The 22357-nt window shown below is 37.4% G+C and overlaps 1 pseudogene; it reads left to right on the top strand.

The window, feature by feature from the left end:
• The first annotated feature begins 1775 nt into the window (after positions 1-1775).
• On the top strand, positions 1776-8680 carry LOC123943770 (annotated as a pseudogene).
• The last annotated feature ends 13677 nt before the right edge of the window (positions 8681-22357 follow it).

Genomic DNA, 22357 nt, shown 5'->3' on the forward strand with positions numbered 1-22357 from the left:
TGACTAATGTTTGGTCAAGGAAGCATTCCTTGTCAATATGAACTATCAAAATAACTGCTGCTGTACTTGGGTACTTCAAATCTCACACAAGAATCATCCTTGTGGTCCATTCTAAATGAGAGTGGCAAATGTAGTTCAGCTTAGTCAAAGGGACACACCACAAAGCTACCACACTTTTATTTAGAAGCCATCGTTCTTCCTCTAGCCTTATTTCCCTGCTGTGAGATTCAGAGCATGGGTAATGGATTCCCTCACTATCTCTCCTGAAAGCAGCAGGTGGTTGATGGACAGGACATTGGCTAACTCTGCCTCCTATTTTTACTTTGTTTTTTGCTTTTTTTTTCATGAGTTAAATTATATTTTACTCTTTTAAAAATACATTTTATTATGATAAAAACAATTAACATGAGCTCTAGTCCCTTAAAAAAATTTTCAGCATGCGTTATTATTGAACATAGGTATGTTTTGGTACAGCAGGTCTCTAGAATTTATTCATTTTATTTAGCTTAAATGTTATGACTGTTGAGTAATAACTCCTCATTTTCCTCTCAGCCCCGGATAACCACCATTCCAGTCCTTGATTTTATAAATCTGACTATTTTAGATTTCTCATAGAAGTGAAATCATATAGTACTTGTCTCTCTCTGTGTGGTTTACTTCTCATACTTTGTTTCTATTTTCTTAAGGTGAGCTTTCTGGTCTCCTTCCCTCACTCCCAGGTCTTTGCTTCCTGGGACGGGATGAGACGCATGGTTTCATTTGGGAGAGGACCTGATCATGTTTATTGAGATCTATACAATATTTTTAGTGGATTTTCTTGGATGCAGTCTGCCAGGAAATAGCCATAACCAGAATGAAAACATAAACAATTTTGTTTTCATTCATTCTTAAAGGATAACTTGAAAATAATTTACTTCTGAGACTGGTGGTGTGTCCCAAGCTTTTAAGGTTTTGGATATCCTCAGAGCAAAGCTTTGCATTATAAAATCAATGTGTATAAGAGCTACTAAGGCCGAGGCCTTGCTCAGATGTTCACAAACTTCCTTCCCTCTGTCCGTGCTTTCTCCTGCACTTCAGGTTCACATCTTTCTGCATGTGATCCAGGCTATCAGAATGATGGCCGGTTAAGGGTCAGTCTTATGTTGCAAGAAATTTCACTCTCCTACCTTTTTAATTGACTTCCATGAGCCTGATGAAGGGTGAATACTTTGTTTCTTAAGAGCCTGATGATAAAAAATGGGAGGAAGAAGTAGTTTAAGTAAGAGGAAAGTAAGTGAGTTGATTCCTCAGTGTTTATGGGAGTAAGTTAATAGACTCTTTCCAAAGTTGAGATATTTGTGAATAAAAAAAAAAAACCTTTTCATATTATTCAGAGTTATGGAGGCAACTACCAAGAAGAACTAATACCATACATAAATGGTTTATCCCCAGAGAAAAGAACTAGAATGTGTTTGGGAAAGAGTGAAATAGAGTAAGAAACTCCTGTTTTGTTGTAATACCCTGTTTTTTGAAATTCCTTTTTCCCATCTGAATGTATTATTTTGATAATAATTAGAAACAAGTTAAACTGAACCCTTCCAATCAACTTTACACTATTTTACTTGGATGCATCACGTACATTTTGTTAACGATTGAAAATAGGCTGTATTTAACAATATGGAGCAAAAAGGACAACACTGTTTTATTTCAGAGAATCTATGAACATCCTTTTCAGCAATATAGGCAGAAAAATTTAGAAATTATGATTTATATATTTTTAAAATATTTTAATTACAATGGATAAAAGGAAGAAGATACAACTCAAGAGAATGCTTGGATATTGTGGGAACACAAGGTTTTTAGTCATTAATATCATTGGTACAGGACTTTTTGTGACCCCCCCCCCAAAGAGGCACTGAAGTACTCTTGCATAAATGTGGGGTTTTCTTTGTGTATTTAGGCTGCCTGTGCCCTGTTTTCCATGATGACCACTTTCTGCTCAACAGGGATGGGTATAACCTTCCCACACTGAGGAGCTCAATATTTTCTCAAAAGATGTTCTGACAACTTGATCTCTCTTCTGAATCTCTGGACAGCTTTGTTTCTGGGGACAGGGTTAGGTGCCAGCCCTACTCCTCACTAACTATAGCACTGAGCCTTTTTATCCTAGCTGCTCTGTTCTAAAGCTACCAAAGAAATGTCTGGCACTAGCCATATTGTGGACTGTGGGGATTCTGAATTGTTGAGGTGTGAAAGAGGTGACTTGGCTTCAGACAGACAGCCTAGTCTGAAAATGGCCCTACTCAGTCTTATTTCCTTAAGCGGAGTGGTACTGCTGAAGAAAGGAAGGAAGAGAATGTAGAAAGCTTTCAGAACTCTTTTGATACTAAGTTTCCAGAAGCCTTCCAGTTTACAGACACTGTTTTCCAAAGATATTTTGCGTTTTCAGGCAGAGGATGTTTTACATTTATAGCAGGTAATTACCAATTCATTGAGAAAGAAAATCTCAAGTCATGACTTACTGCATGCAATGTGAAATGTACATCTTTTTAAAATATATTTTGAATTTTATTTTAAATACATGATGATTCAGTGTTTATTCTTCTTTCGTACTTTCCAAATTGAGTCAGAATATGGCAGTCTTGCACTTATCACCCAATCTTAATGTTTTCCCCCATTCATTCAAAAATGCTTGTTTTATTGAATGACTTCTTTTCAGCTTTCTTTTCTGGGCCTACATTTATGGGATCTCCATGTTAATCTAGTTCCCTTTCTGTTAATGGATGAATTCTGGGGTTGAGGACATGTTCCTCAGGAGTGATCCAATGCCAGACTTTGTTTGTGTTGTGAGTGGGTGTGACACACTTATGCTCTGAAGCACTTTTAAAGAGAAAAGAAACATAAATATAATTGCTCAGAGGCTGGATTTAACACTCTTCCCTTCAATGTCAAGACAAAAGATTTCTCTCTTCATTTTTAAAATCAGTCTCTTCCTTTGAACCCTCTTCTTTCCCTCTCACATCCTCAGGGAAATTCCCTATTTTTTTTAATTCATTTTTTTAACTTCAACCTTTTTACCAGTTCTTTTCCTTGACATTTCAACATGAAGTAGGTTCTAGTCTTAAGCACATATTTCTTTTAATCATAAGACCCCATTAAATCACTGATGTGTTGCTTATGTATTAAATAATTTGGTCAGCAAATATTTTTTTAAACACTGAGTATTTTTTGAAACCCTGCAGTAGTTCCTTAAGGTGAGTAAGATATATTCTTTACCCTAAAGAGGCTATTAGTCTAATGGAAAAGGCAAAATCTAAATTTTGGTCTGACCTCTGCCACTTAATGAGCTGTGGCAAGTTTCGTCACCTCTCTGGACTGGACTTACTTTTTGTTTTTTCCTCCTTCATGTAAAAAATGATCATTATGATTTAAAATCAGTATAATTCTGTGCTTACAAACAATGGCATTATAGAATTTAGTAAGTGGTAATAAGAGAACAATGTGATTACAGTGAGAATTCAGAAGATAAGAACACCTTTGTTGTGTTATCAAAAGGTGGCAACTTTCACTGAGCTCAAAAAATTCCAGCAGCAGGAGCCTGATGGCTCATTTGGTTAAGCATCTGTCTCCTGCTCAGGTCAAGATTCCAGGGTCCTGGGCTCCAGCCTCGGCATCGGGCTCCCTGCTCAGCCAGCCGGGAGACAGCTTCTCCCTCTGCCTGATGCTCCCCCTCCATGTGCTCTGTCTCTTTGTTAAATAAATAAAGACAATCTTTTTTTTTTTTTAAGATTTTTTTTTATTTATTTATTTGACAGAGAGATCACAAGTAGATAGAGAGGCAGGTAGAGAGAGAGAGAGAGAAGGAAGCAGGCTCCCTGCCGAGCAGAGAGCCCGATGCGGGACTCGATCCCAGGACCCCGAGATCATGACCTGAGCCGAAGGCAGCGGCTTAACCCACTGAGCCACCCAGGCCCCAATAAAGACAATCTTAAATAAAAAAATTCCAGAAGTAAAATACTATGAGTGAAGCCTGTGGAGACCAGAAATGCGGCAGGACACAGCATGTAACCTTGGGTGGTTGCAAAATGGTTTCCATCTGGTGAGTTGGTTTATAGATAGGATTATTAAGGCAAGTATATAGAAAGAAGTAGAATAAAATGGCATAGGGTTGGAGACTGGAGAAGGCAACTTTAAGGGGGTAGGTGGAGAAAGCAGTTGCAATGAAGAAACCAGAGGAGGCTGAGAGAATTACAAAAGAAAATCATTCTATGTTCCAAAAAAGAGGGTATAATCAACATGGCAAAGGGCTTCAAAAGTTGAGGAGTGTGAGGACTGAGTAGAAGCCATTTCACTAAGTAAGGATTCATTGGTGAACTCTGGACATGAGAAGAAAGTCCGCATTGAGTTAAACAGTGAAGCACTGTGATAAGAACACCATGAGATGAGATACTCTTCTAAGCAGTTTGTGATTAAATGTGCCACTGCAATTTGAGAGGCTAGCATAATTAGCTTGACTTTCCCTCTCTCTCTTTCTCTCTCTTACTTCATCACTCTCTCTTATAAGGCTAGAAGAGATGTCTCTGGCTTCTGTTTTATTCATCTTGTTCCATTGCCAGAGATGTTTCACTGCTAGATAATTCTTCTCTGCTGAAAATAGATTCACAAAATTTACTAACCTATAAACTATTGTAGAACTCTTTACAAGTGGTTGGCAGCAAACAAAAGCTGGAGGGATTTCAGTATTCGAGGATTGTTAATTTACTTAATAAACTTTAAGTACAGTGAAGTTCCAAGTAACACTTTTACCTGTAAAATGGTGATATGTAGGCAGCTGACTTAGCATCTTGTAGGAACATCTATCTTCTAAGTTCAAGACCAAGGATATTCACTGTCTGGCTATTAAAAACTTGAATTATGTTATGCTATGTTATGTTATATTACATTCCATACTCTCTGTAAATCTAATACATAATAAGAAATAGTAAAAAGCCCAGAGGAAAGTGTAGTTAATCCTAAAAGTTGCCTTTTCCTTGTTCAAAACCTTTGACTAATAACCATAGTCGTTAATAACTTATTAAGTGCTAGACATTTGATTGGCATTTTATTGTCATATTTTCTGTTCTCCCCATATACAGGTAAAAAAACTGAAACCTTAATAGTCAATAAATTGTCCAGAAGCCCACTACCAAATGCTTCAGACATCATTTAGCTGAGAACACTGAAATTTCTTGCTCTTTAAGTGCTTAATCAGCTCATATTAGTGTACACCATGGGTAGTGCATCCTACCTGTGGGCAGATGCAGATAAAACAGATTTGACATATATCAAAGCACAGATATTTATTAGTCAGGGAGATTAGTCTGTAAGTAATAGAAACCCACACGCATTGGTTTAAACAATAAAAGATCTTGCTGGAAGAATAATGCTGTATTTCAAGGAATACCTGAGCAACTAATCTTCAGGAGCAATAGGAGTTAGGGAAGCTCTATGACTTAAAAACTAGATTTATCAGTCACCTTTCTTTTTTGCTATGTTATGTTGCTTTTGTCTTCTCTCTCGGTGTTGTTGACATTTGGTTCAAATTCTTTTTTTTTAAATTTTTTAAAATTTTTAAAAAAGATTTTATTTATTTATTTGACAGATAGAGATCACAAGTAGGCAGAGAGGCAGGCAGAGACAGTGAGAGGGGGAAGCAGGCTCCCTGCTGAGCAGAGAGCCAGATGTGGGGCTCAATCCCAGGACCCTGGGATCATGACCTGTGTGAAAGGCAGAGGCTTTAACCCACTGAGCCACCCAGGCGCCCCTGGTTCAAATTCCTAAGAGGAATCTTCTTGTATACTGGCAGTGATTGGCTTTCAGTGAGTCAGAGGTCTACACAGTTCAATTATCAGTAGCCAGGGCACAGGGTCACATTATATACACATGATAATAATGTTCAATTCTTTATGTCAGGGATAATTTTTACAGAATGGCAAAACTGGGGAAAACAGAGTGACAAATGGGACAATATTTGAGAATAAGACTATCTTAGAAAATCCATTACCTATGATGCTAAATCATGAACTCTTTTCTTTTTTTGCACTTAATAGTGACATTAAGGGAAGGCAAAGAGCCTACAGGAGAAGAGAATTTATGACTGATTCTTTTACTCTTTTCATATATGCTATGAAAATGTATGCTATGATGGTTTTGCTAGCCAAGGGGAGCTTCCTCTCTTATGTTCCCAGGAGAAGTTACGATGTTACCAAGATCTGAAGGAAGAGTAAGTGTCAGCTCAGCAACTAGGAAAGCAAAGAACATTCCGCATGAGAGAATGGGTACAGGGGCCATGACGCTTTTGAGAAACTGAAGAAAAACCCGTGGGTGTATGACACAGCTAGATCATCAAATTATTGTATAATATATTCTCAAAGACCTTTACCTCTTTTAATATTTACCACATTATTTACCATAGGGATATTTACCACAGTCACTATTATCGCTTTTATTTATGTGATCATTTAATTCATGCATCTGTCTTCTTGAGGTTAATCTCCCTATTTGTTTTTGCTCACTATCATATTCTACTTCCCAGACTAAATGCCTTCTACCAAACAGCTGAGGCTGAAGACACAGGTAGGCCCCAAACCATTCAGGGTTCTATGGGATCAGTTTTGATTTTCATTCTTGTGACTTTCTTCAGAAATGTTACCATCTCTAAGGAAAATGAAGTAAATTTCTCCTCTTTTCTCTTATCACCGAACTTAGAAAGGCAATAGTCGTGTAGTAGTTCACTAATATGTTTGTGTGTATGTGTTTTAGTAAGTGTGGTGGTGGCCTGGGTACATTGGAGGAACTCAGCCCAATAATTAATGCATAAAGCAGTTTTAAAGATAAACTCAAGACATAATTTTACTCATTGTGATTTTGCTCTTTTATGTGTTATAGGGGAGCTGAAGAACCCAGAGAGACAATTCCAAGATGCATATTTACTGCATTACTTCTAGTGACTATCATTTATCGACTAGTTAGTATTTCCTACCTGACTATTCTAACACCCAGAGATATTCTCTCTTCAGGTTTGTATACAAGTGACTGAGGCAACAAATAATAGTAAAGACCATTTGGGTCATCAGTATCACTTCACCAGTCAGACTCTGTTTGTTCTTCATTATTTCATATACAGAATCAACTTGTAATTTTCAAAAATAACGAAGGGGCCAAAGAGTATGATTTGGCTTAGGAAAGAGTTTTATAGTTAAGCATGATAATATGGAAAACCATATTTCTGGTGATATGGAAAAAATACATATATATAATGTTGACATATGATGCAGACTAGGTTCAAAATATTTGTATTCCTTTCATGATCTTCCCTCACCAGAGTGATACTAGGTAACCAGTGCTTGGTCTATTAAAACTTTTACCATGTTGATTTTCTAAATGTTCTACATGACATAAAGAATGATAAACTGGAAATGTGGGCTATTAGCAGTTAAAAGTGAAGATGTTAATGGTCAATTGGTGGCTATAATTAATAGTATTAATAAGTAATATAATGTTGTTTCTTATAAATGACTCTAAAATTTATGGTGGCAAAGGGACCCTGGACATATTGGAAATATGAAATAAACTTCTGAGATAAACTAGCATCCAGTACCATTAGGACTAATCTCTTTTGAGTAGCTATTACTGTTTTGGTAAATCTTTGAGGCACTGGAGGTAAATCTAAGAGAGGTTTAATATAAGAGTCCTAACACACTTTGCCTCCATTCTTGTATTACTGGCCGAGCAAGAAGCTGCCATATGCGTGGTATCAGTGTTGATTCACATGGTCTAGCGTGCTTAGGGAACCGTAAACTAGAAATGATCAAGATTCTGAGGATTTGTGGAACAAACCAAATGCTAAATTGCATCAGAGCAAGTAGTGATTTATTAACTACTTTGATTATGTAAAGAATAAACTAACAAAATTAATTATGGGTGTGGTCAGGACTGCTGATCAGCTGATCCCGACGTTATGGTTCATTGAATCTGGCATCTGTTATGACTGCCAGTTCTCTGGTCATATTGGCTGTTAAAAACTATGATTATCTCATCTGGTGTGTCCTAACAGTTGCAGCAATTTTTTGGGTGGTGCAATTGTTCCATATGTGTGGAAGACCCATGAAGAGTTTTGACCATAATGCTTGTGATTCGGTTTTTAATGCTTACTCTTCTAGGCATATGCTTAGACCATGGTTAGATTCTGAAATAATTTTATTGGATTCAATATCCATCTTTTATTGTATTAGGAATTTAAATTAAGAAAATAATGAGAGAGGGGGCTGGGGTGGTTCAGTTGGTTGAGCGTTTGCCTCGGCTCAGGTCATGATCTCACAATCCCAGGAGTTCCTACAGGTGGGAAATACAAGAGGCAAGTACTGCTGTGTGGTCACAAGTAATAGCATTTCCTGTCCTGAAGCATAAACTCAATTTGGTCATCCACAAATTCCATCCTTTCTACTTTACTTACTTTAAATTTACTTTCAGTCTGCATGAGGAGATTTGCTTTTTTTGTTTTGTTTTGTTTGTTTTTATTTTAATTTTTTTGTTTGTTTTCTTGACAGGAGAGCCCTTTAATTACAGAAAAGGAAATAAGCAAAAACTTGGCAGCATAAGGATATTATTGGAGAAAGGTGACCTTGATGCTCTGATTATCAGAATAGTCCTAGTGGACTAGGCATCATGTTAAAAGCTTTCCTTGCATTATCACATTTACTGCTCTCAGTAAGACAAAAGGTGGATACTACTCTTATCCCCATTTTAGATGAGGAAACTGGTTTAGAAAAGTTGTTACTTGCCCAACTGCACATAGCATGGAGTAGAGCCAAGACTGAAATCTAGGCAGTTTCTTTAGAGTGTTTGCCTTTTAGCCCCTACAAAAAAACATAAGAAATATATAATATAAGAAATTGAAGAAAGAACACAGGGGAGGAGCACCTGGGTGACTCAGTTGGTTAAGTGTCTGACTCTTAGTTACAGCTCTGGTCATGTAAGATGGAGCACTGCATCAGGCTGTGCACTCAGCCGGGTGTCTGGTTGGATTCTCTCTCTCTCCCTCCCCCTCTGCCTCTTCCCCTGCTTGCTCTCTTTCTCTCTCTCTCTCAAATAAGTAAATAAAATCTTTAAAAAGAAAAAAAAAAGAACATAGGGGGAAAAAGCAAACATCAACATTGGTTGACTTAAAACCATCTTTCCTCTCTAGTCCTCCCTTCTACTTCTTCCATCCGGCCATCCCCTAACTTTGAATGTTTGAGTATCAGTTATTGAGAAGCAACTACATTTTAAGTATCTTATTAGGTATTCTGGGTGCAGAAGGAATAAGATGTGGCTCCTGGCTTTAGGCAGGTTATAATCTATTTGGACAGTCAGGTGAACCAAAAATCATAGTATGATTATTGCCATGTGGTGACCTCCAGAAAGTGTTCAGAAAATACATGGGGAAAGAGGAATCACCTTGTTATTTTTCCTCTGATCCTCAGTTTCTTCAGATCTAAAATGGTAATAAATAATGCTTACCTCCTAGGAATGTGGAATGTATTAAATAAGCTAAAACATGCAAACAATCCAGAGTCTCACATTGATAGTTATTATGATTTATATAATTATTTGATACACATTTGCATCAAAAAGAATGGCAAGGGCAACCATAAGTAAAAGTAGTTAATGTTTGTCATGAATCCCATATGAATGCTCTTTTCTTTTCCCTCAGTTATTTGATCATTGATATTGAGCTGTGAGATGACAAATTATCTTTCTCAGAGGTGTTTTACAAATTAAGAGGGGATTATTATTATTATTCTTTTTAATATAAGCTCTACACCCAACATGGGGCTTGAATATACCACCCTGAGACCAAGGGTCTCATGCTCTACTGACTGAGCCAGCCAGGTGTCCCAAGAGGAAATTCTTACTAAGTTCCCAAGGGAATGACCTTCTAATAAAGGGTTTCATAAATATGAATATAGCTATATTTGGAGGTATAGACTCAAATCTATTTATTAAAGATGTATCAAAAGTGACTGCCTATTGGAATTTCTCCCTAGGTTGGGTAATGTTTGGTGCAGGACACTTAACAATCCTAGGGCAGAGCAGGTAAGAACAGGGCTTCAAGTTTTTGGCTGAAACAAAAACAAAAGCAAAAATCCACCAAAAATAGGGAGAATTGTCTTGGCCAAAGTTTTTTTTTTTTCTTTTTAAAAATTTTTTACATAGACTGAGCCTATAAAGTTATAATATTTACCTGTCAATATCTGCCTGAATAAAAGAGGGTTTGAGGATGTTCTGTGTGTTTTCTTTTAAGTACTTTATTTTTTTTTAAAGATTTTATTTATTTATTTGACAGACAGAGATCACAAGTGGGCAGAGAGACAGGCAGAGAGAGAAGGGGAAGCAGGCTCCCTCCTGAGCGGAGAGCCCGATGCGGGACTCAATCCCAGGACCCTGAGATCATGATCTGAGCCCTGAGATCATGATCTGAGCCGAAGGCAGAGGCTTAACTCACTGAGCTACCCAGGCGCCCCCAAAGCTTTTCTTAATAAGAAGCTGAAATGTGATTTCTACCTATCAAGTGAAATCCTCTTCCACATTACATCTTTTTAAGTATTTGGCGATAGATGTCTCATTGATCTGAGTCTTCCCTTCTCCAGATTTATACCCCCCCCCACGCCCAGTATTCAAGAATTCCTGCTTTTGAAAGCCTTGATTCCTTCACTCCTCCCAGATAGGATCTTTTTATGTTAATAAATTCTTAATTTTTTATGTTGTAAACAATGTAGACTTTCTAAATATGGTCTGATTATGGCAGGGTAGAATACTGCTATGATGTCCTTGTTCTAGATGTTAGAGTTTTGTTTGCCGTTTTGGCACCAAAGTCTTTCCTATAAATTATGGCTTGAGACATACCGGCTCTAAGACTGTGTGGGATAGATACCCCTGTGCAAGTCTGTCAGGTCATTAAAATTTCTCAGGGAAACTTTTGTTTCACAACAGGTGACAAGAAATTGGTTGATGATAGCAAAAGCCAGGGTTTAAAGATTTGTCTTTCAAGGAAAATTGTAGCATGAATTTTATATAGTTTTTATAAAAATATATATGTAATGTGTAAATATGTGTAAATAATGTGTAAATAAATATGTATAATGTATAAACATTATACATATATATGTTTATATATAGAAAATAAGGCCTTCTAGAATGTTTGTATAGCAAATCTTCTGCTTTCCAATTCCTTTTGTACCACTCCTGACCATGAGTGCTTTACTTTCCTGTCGTATTTACTTTAAGTGGAGTCTGTCTTGAAGCCACTCTGTCAAGAATTCCTTTGATGACATTAGGCAAGGGGCTTATTTGTTACACTCTGAAGGGCAGTTAATGACACTTACCCATTTGACCCAAGTGTACTGTGGAAATTAGTTGTGTATGACTGTACTTTGAAGTTTAAAAGTGATCTCATCTCTATAGTGTAATTAGGGCCTTTGAGATATTAACTCTTGTTTGCATCATGAAATCAGCAAAGCAGATGACATTTAAGGAATTTTCACTTCCTCTCTAGCCAGAGCAGGTTTAGAATAGCTCTGAGAGGGTGTATTAGTTTCCTAGGGTTGGTTGCCATAACAAACTATCACAAATGTGGTGGCTTAAAAAAACAGAAACTTGTTCTCTCACAATTTTGGAGGTGTTGGTAAGATGGTTCTTTTTGGAGGCCCTCAGGGAGGATCTGATTCATGCCTTTCTCCTAGCTCCTAGTGGTGGCTGGACTCCTTTACGTTCCTTGGCTTTTAGCTGCATCAGTCCAGTGTCTGCCTCTGTCTTCTCCCCTGTGTCTCTCCATGTGTCAAATCTCCTTCTCCTTTCTCTTATAAGGGCACTCACTCTAAGTCCAGGACGATTTCATCTTGAGACTCTTAATTCCACAAAGACCCTTATTCCAAATAAGATCCCATTCTGACGTTCCAAGTGGGTATTTTTTAGGGGAGCTGCTATTCAAGCTACTGAGCTAGGTCTTCCTACTTATCAAATTCAATTCCCTATTTGTGTGGTAACATCTTACAGCCGTACAGGCTGATCCACGTAGGCCACCTTGTTTTTACTTCTTTCTGTGGAGGCCAATTCATCCACACGCTAGAGGTGGAGCTAAAATATATCATCTGGAAGAATCTCAAACCCTATGTCAGGATGTAGTACTGTGAGCCTCCATGTTAGCAACGTGTCCTGAAAGGACAGATCAGTATTTCAAAAGAGACCATAAACTAGACTTGAAGATCATAGCCAGGTAATCTCTAGAGCTGGGTTATTACGATCCTGATGTCAGAGACCCTAGCAGACAAAGAATTCTTGACAAGCAAGAATCTTGACGTTGCTATTTATGCCACATTTTGTTGTCTAGGCTAATGATGTGGTTGTAAAGAAAATAATTGTGCTTCAGTGGCTCTGTTCATGTCTTTCCATTAGGCCTAGAAGATGGGGTTCTTGGAGATGTCATCTTTTGTTCAATTTGTTTAAGTGTCAACTCTATGCCAATGGCTTAGGCATGTTGGGACATTTCCCAGCATATAGCTATGTGCTCATTTAGAAGCATGGAAAACAAACTACCTGAATATAGAGAAGTCATACAGTAAATTTGTAGGGACTAAAGCTTCAGCCTTATGTTTCTGTACAAGGTACTTCCATAACTTTGAGATGAGAGAAAAAACTAAGCTTTCATTTATTTTCACCTGGGGTGTTAAGCCTTTGATGAGACTTTTCAGTATAGAAAATACTCTCTTTTGGTTTTGGGGAAATTTTCTTGAATCATTTCATTGATAAGTTCCTTTTTTCTATTTATGTTGTTCTTTTTCCAGCATTTTTATTATTTTGATGTTGGAACTCCTGGACTGGTCTTATGATATTATCTTTTCTTTCCTATTTTTAATCTTTGTTTTTATTCCTATTCTCTGGAGATTTTTTTTCATGCTGCTCTCTTCCTGCATTCTAATTATTATATTTTTAATTTCCAAGGTTTCATTTGTATTTCTTTTTAATAACATATTGTTTTTGGCTCATAGATTCAATATTTGCACTTGTTTTTCTATTGTCTACGTTGAATTAGAGCTTTTCTCAGATGACTTGTATGCTTTAATTGTCTCCTTATGATTAATGAGCCAAAAAGTTGATGGGAATTCTGAATGTATGCATGAAGTCTACAAAATTAAAAACTGACTATCATAGTTCCTCTTTATTCATAGTTTCATTTTCTGCGATTTCAGTTACCTGCAGTCGACTGTGGTCTGGAAGCAGATACCTCTCCTACATCTTGTCAGAAGGTCAGTAGTGGCCTGACATAAAGTCCCAATGTCTATGTCACTGACCTCACTTCATCTCATCACGTAGGCATTTTATCTTCTCACATCAAAAGAATGGTGTGATAATACAATAAGATATTTTAAGAAAGAGAGAAAGAGGGACCACATTCACATAACTTCTACTACAGTTTATTGTTAAAATCATTCCATTTTATTACTAGTTTCTGTTGTTAATCCCTTACTATGCCGAATTTATAGATTAAACTTTATCATACTTAGGTGTACATAGGAAAAAACAGTATATGTAGAGTTTGGTACTATCTTCAGTTTGAGGCAGCCAGTGGGAGTCTTGGAATGAATAATCCATGGGTTAGGAGTGAATACTGCATATGGTGATATGGGTGGACTAATTGTTAAGGACCCCCCTCCCCCAAGATAAAATCTGTGTATCTGTCATCTTGGGCTGGTCAGCTTCCTCAGAGAAATCTTCTAATCTTCTCGCTGAAGGACACCTGAGGTGAAAGTTAGAAGAACCATGGAGAAACAGATAGAACCCTCATATTGTTAACCTGAAAATTTAACCATTCCTGACACTGCTTGTCTGTAACTTCTTGCTTTGTGACTTAATTGCTTATGATTTAAGACACTTTTACCAGGTTTCTACTTTGAGCTAAAAGCATTTTAACTGGCAAGGTGCCTAGGTCACACAGTTGGTTAAGCCTCCAGCTCTTGCTTTAGGCTCAGGTCATGATCTCTGGGTCCTGGGATCAAGCCATGTCAGGCTCCTTGCCCAGTGCAGCGTCTGCTTAGGATTCTCTCTCCCTTTCCCTCTGCCCTTCCCCCACCACACTCTCTTTCTCTAAAATAAATAAATAAATCTTTAAAAAATATATTTCGGCTGGCAAGAGTGGTAAAATTCAGGGTGTTTGGTGGTGGTTGCTAAGTGATGAGAGATGGTAATCAATCTCTTTAAGTCTGTTTTATCATTTACAAATTGGAGTTAAACTTACCATGTAGGTTTGTATGAGAATTATATTATATTAAAAATAAGATAAAGTATTTTTCTCAGTAACTGGCATATAGCAAACTCTAAATAAATAGTGGTTAACACTTTTAAATTAATTAGGACGTCTACCTTTTTTCACTTAAAAAAACTGTCTTACTAATAATACTCATGATTTGGCCTAATGTGACTATGCTAATTGGAGGCAGGCACAGCCTTATATGTAAGTATTTTCATGTTCATATGTGGCATATGGTAAATGTTCCATAAAATGAACAAATGAACACAGTAGATATGTAATACATATACAAATAAATGAATAAATGAGTAAGTGAACGAATATCCATATCAATAGAAAAATATTAACTCTACATAGAAGTTTGTGTTGTGCCATTTACTGCAAATTAAGTAGTCCATTGCATCATGGGAAATTATGCTGGAGCTCCTCCTGAGAAATCTCTTTGAACTGCATTAAGGACAGACCTTGTCTCTCACCCTATCTGGGATTTTATCTGAAAATCTTACAGGCTTGAATAGTATCAAATTTCAGTTTATGTAATATGCATTTAGCATTTTGCCATAAACAGAACTCATTAAAACAAACTGAGTGCATCACAGAAATTTCTATGGAACAAGGTGTTCTTCATAAAAGACTGTGGCCTCTATAATTCTCTTCCTCTTCTGAATTGATGGGCTCATTCTGGGCAGCAACCAGAGTTCCAACTTGAATTTCATCATCTGTTGGTCTCAATCTTATCACAGCAGTCTGTACTTTTAAAAGACATACATAAAATTGAAAGATAATATTATTTTCTTTTGCTTACAGGAAACACACATTGTGTTTCTCACTGAAAATTCTGGCTCACATAACTCTTGATGTCACAACTGAACTCAAAGCCCATTCCTGTTTTGGAATTTTTTAAAAGCTTGGTGCAAGCTGTGCAGAAATCATAATTTAAAAAGTAAGAGCTCAAGACTTTGTGATGTTTTGATGCTGGTTCAACAGCATCCAAGTTACCTCGGGTCAGTATAAAGGAAATGACCTAAACCAATGATTAAATTTGTGTAAAATCTGCTGGAAACAAGTAAATGATTTATGTCTAAATATTTTATGAGCCTAAAGGCATAACCTGAGACTTTCGGTTTTGAAAAGCCAAAGCCATCGAAGAATTAATGCCATAGTTTCTTTGGTCACTCTTCTGGAAAGCCATCGAAAGATTATGGGCACACATCTGTGGTTGAGGGAAAAAAGCCACTAATGGGACAGTGCCATATGCCTTCTTCATCTTGTATATGAGCTGAAAAATGGTGTTTGTGGAGTCTCATGGGATGAATAGTCTTCAAACCCCAGTCAGTGGAAGACACAGCTTGTGTTCTGATGAGGGAAAATGTTTATTCACAAACTAGTGAATCAGTAATGACAGGAGGGATGGTATGGTGGATTTAGTTAGACCCTGACTATATTGAGGAGATTTTAGCTGTGGTACAACTAGTAAAATGATGGCTTGGATTCCAGTGTGAGAGAATATTCAGCCAGAGTTTTTAAATTAGAGTATAGAAAAAGTCTGAGAATGACAATTATCACTCTCCATATTGGAGGTGGAGATTTTGTTTGTAGATTCACATTGATGATGGAGGTGTGTATGACCATATTCCATCCTCATAGCATTGTTGTGAGCCTTGAATAAAATTATGCAAATAAGTTGCAGAACCTATAATAAGTACCCTGCAAATGTTATATATATATGCAGCAAAAATAGTCATTCTACAGATGCAAATTATTTAGATTATTTTTTCAAAATTTAAATTATTTATTTTTTAATTTTTAATTTTTTTTGTTTATTCATTTGACAGAGAGAGACAGTGAGAGAGGGAACACAAGAGGGGGAGTGGGAGAGGGAGAAGCAGGCTCCTTGTAGAGCAGGGAGCCTGATGCAGGACTTGATCCCAGGACCCTGGGATCATGACCTGAACTGAAGGCAGGGGCTTAATGACCGAGTCACCAAGACACCCCTATTTAAATGATTTTTAGACACTGCTCCAGATCAGGCACCTATGAAATGAGCAAGTCAGCCATTTGATCTCAGACATCCATGTTCTACTGACTCTTATTTTTATAGCAAGATAGAATGGATGAAAGAATTTCTGACATTTTAGGAGAGAATTACCTTTCATTCCACAAGTGTCAAGGCTCCTTAAACAGCACTAGGCAATTTCAGCAAAGTTAAAACGATAATGCTGATTACTAGAACCAGAGCTCATTGCCAAAGTGTTTCTGAGATCCTGCAGAAGTTACCTGCCAGTCTCACCTGCCTCAAAACCTCTCTTCTCCTCTCTCTCCCTTCCCACTACATCTTGCCAACTTTCTATTTCTATTACCAATGGTTGGCAACTTGAGAAAAAAGTTAAGTATATTAAAGAACACAATCAAGCTATGTGTTCTTTTCAAACTTTGAAGGGGTACAGAAAATCAGAAAGAAGAGAAAACCTTGTAAAGCTACATACGTGAAAGGACAAAGGAAGATATGAACCCATCTTCAGAAATATGACTATAATTAGCATAGCATACACACAAAAGCATTCTCTAGCTCTTAGGTCAGTGAAAGACATTTTCTGGAAAGTGTCTAAAATTAAGTCTTTTAAGGATTCATTTATAATTTATATTTTCTTCTTATTTCTTCTATTTCTCAACTTACTTTCTTGGTAGTGAAAATTATTTTCAAATGTGTTAGTTTCTTTCAAAAGTTGGAGATAGAGGATATTAGATGGAGAGGATATAATGTCAACATGTCTCAAGGTTTCATGTGGGTTGATACAATCTCAAAGGAGCAGTTTTTTCAATACAGCATAAAGTTGTTATCTAACTTTAATATTTTCATGTTCCTACTTGAGCTGTTGTACTAAAATCTTTTACTGGTATTTCAAACTCAGGATGTATAAAATTGAACATCTTCCCTACCAAATCCACTCTACTTTTACTTCTTAGTAGGCAGCGTCAACATCTTCTCAGCAATGTAGACTCATACTTAAGGGTCATCTTTAGTGGGAAAGAGTCCTCCTTTCTCTCACTTCCTTGTATTTAATTGACCATCTACATTCTATTAATTCTACCTTGACAGTGTTTCTCATATGATTGCTTTTCTCCTTTCCATTGTTGCTTCTATTTTTCTAGCACAAGCCTTTAACTTCTGATCATCAATTATGGGGTTTTTCCAACACCAACAACCAATGTCTTTTTCCCCCTTTTTTTCCTAGCAGTTTCTGTGTCGTCATAGAAAAATATCTGGTCTTTGTCCCCCGTTCTTGGCATTCTTCCTGAACCCTTGGAATTTCCTGAGTGATAGGGTGATAGGAGCTTCTTTTGTTCTAACAAGGTGACTCTTGGTGGAACCCGAGGTAGCTTAGGGATGGGGGCTAGTCATTGGAAACACCAAGTCTTAATTAGAATCTCAGACCTTTCAGCCTCACCTTTCCAGTTTCTGGTGAGGAGAGAGGGACTGGAAATTAAGTTAATCACTAATGGCCAATGAATTACTCAATTGTGCCCATGTAATGAAACCTCCACAGAAACCCCCACATGATGGAGTTCAGAGAGTTTATAGGTTGGTGAACACATCTACATGTCAGGCGGGTGGCACTCTGTATCTCTAGGGTAACAGAAGCTCCTGGGAGCAGGACCCTTCCAGACCTTGCTCTATGTGCCTCTTTATCTAGCTGTTCATTTGTATCCTTTAAAATGCCCTTAATAATACACCAGTAAATATAAGTAAAGTATATTTCTGAGTTCTACTAGCAAATTATCAAACCTGAAGAGGGGTAATGGGAACCATGGTTTTGCAGCCCGTCAGTCACAAATATGGGGGAGGTTCAGGATTTGTGATTAGCATCTGAAGTAGGGGACAGTCTTGTGGGACTGAGCCTTTAACCTGTGGAGTCTGCACTAACTTCAGTTAAGTATCAGTATTAAGAATCAGTATTGAATTGAATTGTTGAACACCCACTTGGTGTTCAGAGAATCAGATAATTGTTTCATGTTTCAGAAAGCACTTTCGAGTTGGTGCCCGAAGTGTTACCTGAAAAAACCCTTACCTTTTAATTAATTTTTCAGCATCTAGTGCATTCTTTTTCAGTATATCTTCCTCAGTGGTATTATCTTCCTGAAGGAGAGCTATGAACATGTCCTTCCCTTGTTCAAAAATCCCACAGAATCTCTCCTAAAAAGATTTGTGTAATGTTTAAAGTTCTTCCATGACACTTAGAGATGGTTCTGATCTTTATTTTTTTTTAAAGATTTTATTTATTTATTTGTCAGAGGGAGAGAGACTGAGCAAGCAGGGGCAGAGGCGGGCAGAGGCAGGCAGAGGGAGAAGCAGGCTCCCTGCTGGGCAAGGAGCCCAGGGCGGTACTCAGTCCCAGGATCCCAGGATCATGACCTGAGCTGAAGGCCAAGGCTTAACCGAGGGAGCCACCCAGGTATCCATGGTTCTCGTCTTTAAAATTTGCATCATTTATTGAGCTTCCATGTCAAGAACAGGTGGAGGATTCACCTGTGTTACCTTTGGTTCTCATTATTAGGTCAGCATGGTAAGACTCGACCAACAATTCTCCTACTCCTTGTCTTTGTGGGGTGGGTAGGTATATTCTGGTTACTGGGAAGATGCAGTTGGTCGTGGAGGCCTCTCATGATGAATAAATGCAAGAAAGTTTTGAAATGCAACCAAGGAGAGAAGAAGGTCTTTAACACAAAGACTTGAAGTTATACTAGTTGGAGAGATAGGAATCTCTTAGGTAGCCGCAGGGAGGCTATCTAATTTGTTTCATGTGCTTGAGGACAACCAAAGAAAAACAAACCAAAGACCTAAACTCCAGCTCTCATTGGAGTCTTATCTTCCTTTCCTCCCCCATCCTGAGACTTGAAGCTTCCTCTTCTTGCCTTCCCAGCAGTGAAAACCAAGGGCAGGAAGGAAATGACTGTGATTCACAACTTACACTGGAAGAAAACAAAATTTCCCAGGTGCTAAAGAAACTTATGAACAGCTAACTTCTAGGGAAATTGCAGTGCTCAGGAAGTGGGGAAGGGGGGAGAGCAATATGATGAAGAAAGTGGAGAGAAAGTGATAGAAGAGAGAGGGTAAGGACAGGGCAATCTCCTAACTTAGGAAGCATTCATTTGGGGGCATCCTGAAGAGCTAGGCAGCTCAATTCTATATTGTTTTCTATTTACTGTGGTAAAATATACATGACATAAAATATACATAACATAAAATCTACCATGGTAATTATTTTAAAAATGTATAGTTCTGAAGCATTAAGTACATTTCACATTATTTGCAAACATTACCACCATCTACCTCCAGATTTTTTTCATCTTTCCCAGCTGAAACTCTGTACCTATTAAACACTAGCTCCCCATTTCTCCCAACGCCCAGCTCCTGAAATCATTTTTTGTGTCGCTATGAATTTGACTTCTCTAGTTACTCTATGTGAGTGGAATCACATATTTGTCCTTTTGCGACTGGATTATTTCATTTAGCATAATGTCTTCAAGGTTCATCCATGTTGTAGCTTGTGTCTAAATTTCTTTACTTTTTAAGACTGAATAATATTTTATTATATGTATGTGCCATATTTTGTTTATCCATTCATCTGTGGATGGACATTTGGTCAACTCTTTATTTTTTATAAGATAACTAGAATAGATTGTGAAATACCACCCCTCTCCCTAAGTCTGTGTCATTAGGATTTTATCCCTGGAACCTTGAGCACAGTAGACAGGGCTTCTTGAACTTGGCTTGGAATTTTCTCTGTGGGGTAGTAGAAACTCCTCACTATGCCCAGAGGCCAACTGAATAGCAGGGTACTGGGACTCTTCTATTTTTGTGTGAGAAAGCTGAGCTGGAAAAAAAATAATGCCAAATCTCTGACCCATCTTCTCCTTCCCCAGCTTCCCTATCCCCCAGACTTGCCACCCTAAGGTCAGAAGTGAGGAACTCAAGACTCAGATGCAACTATTTTGCAAAAGATCCTAAAGCTCTCAACACCAGAGTTAGTAAGTGACAGAGTCAAGAGTTGAACTGACATCTGTCTGTGTCAACACTCGTAATATTTCCATCATGGTATTACTTTTACCTTGAGGTGGCCAGACTGTAACATTAGAGAGGTGGGTGTCTGGGCCTGGAAAGAGAGGTTACACTGATGGCAGGGGTATGTGTGTGAAATGCACAAGGAAGGGGATGTGCTGTATAGAAAGATGGCAGCACTTCTGACTTTTAAGTGTTCAGGCTGCTGCTTTTTTCACATTTCTCCCTCTAACGTATTTTTTTCTTAATCTTAAAAGTCATTATGTGAACATGTTACCTTAAAAACCACGAAACAGTATGAATTGTGGAGGGATGCCCAAAAGAGACCATTGCTCGTTCTCTCCTGCCTCTTCTCCCTTTTTGGCTTTCATTTTACAACTCCTCTATGTACACCCATGCTCTGATTAAACTGACCTGGTTGCTGTTCCTTCAACATTCAGTTTATTTTCTCTGTGTCCATGTATTTGTTTATAATATCCCTACCTGGAACGTTTTCCTTTATTTCTTTGTTTATCAGAATACACTGGCCTGAATCCTTGCTTGAAATCTCTGCTCCAAGTAAAAATAATCTTCCTAATGAATACACAATTATTATAGGGAATTTCCCAAATTCTGACATGTATTATGGATATAGTACATATGTATATTTCCTCGCTTCAGATTATAAGCTTCTAAAGGGTAGGGATGTATTTCACTGTCAAAGTATACTTCTCAAACTAGTGAAATCATGAGCCATATACCAATGAAAAAGGAATATGTAGAAAAATTATTTAGGTCATTAATGAGAGAACCAGTAAGATGTTAAAAGTGTTTCAAATAAGAATTCGATTTACAGAGATTTAGGTTCTTCACAGAATAAAACTAATTTGCACTGGCAGGAACAGAAGTAATTTACATTGTTTATCAGTTTTCTACATCTTTGATTCTGTCTTCCTTGAGTTGCAAAATACTAGTCAACCAAAGAGAGTCAAAGGCCACACATCTATACAATCCGATAACCCCTAGAGGGTCTTCCTTCTAATACCCAGGGCTCCCCTGAAAGGACTCCCCTGCAAGGAGTACCTCCTGGCCATCTCCAAGTCCTTGATAAGTTTTCCTCGTATTATCCATCTTCATTTCTTATAAAACGTCAAGAACCAGTGCCTTGTAAAGACCATACTAGAAAACAATAAATCATTGAATAAATGTGATTATGGCAGTGTAGAAAATATAAAACAAATTAGAAATGTGGGAAAAAAACTCCACAATTAGATAACTCCCAGAAGTATATTTATTATATTTTCTAATAAACCTAGGCCATATATTGAATTCAAAACTTTATCTTTAAAGTTTAACTTATCAGGCCTTTAACTTTAGAATGATTTTTAGTAGTATTTGAAAACTCTTAGTTTGAAAACAGAGTGGGAAAACCCAACTCACTGGTTTTAATTAGCTCAGCCAGGGTATATTGAATTATGATGGCCAGTGAAAATTAACACTGATTTTTGCAGAATAAATAAATCATGCTCTGAGCATTTGACAAATATCTTGTTTTGATCTTTATAACCTTAAACAACGTAGTTCTCTCAAAAGTTTCAGTAAATAAGCTTCTCTAATGTTAACTTACTTGAGGCTTCTCAAAAATATCTGGTCACAGAAAGTCTTTAAATTGTCCTACTTATTAAAATAAAATGGTACACAATTTCGAAAGCCTACACATAAAGTAATAAATGAAAAAAATTTTGTCCTAGAAAGTATAAAACCAAGATGATTCTCTCATTTTAGGAATATTTATAGGCCTACTGTTTGCCAGGCAAAACCTTTTTAAGACTTCAAATGTATTCTGAGGGTAGAAATGGGAAGTAATTGAATAAATAGGAGGCTATAGTATCATGCCCCATCCAACATGATTAATCCTCCCTCCGCAGTGTTGCTTTCCTGCCTGGAGAAAATGCCATGAGTCAGTGTGGAATTTATATGGTACAGTTCCAGTTGTGACTAAAGACAGAGGC

The sequence above is a fragment of the Meles meles genome, chromosome 1 (genome assembly GCF_922984935.1).
Source record: "Meles meles chromosome 1, mMelMel3.1 paternal haplotype, whole genome shotgun sequence".
Lineage (NCBI taxonomy): Eukaryota > Metazoa > Chordata > Mammalia > Carnivora > Mustelidae > Meles > Meles meles.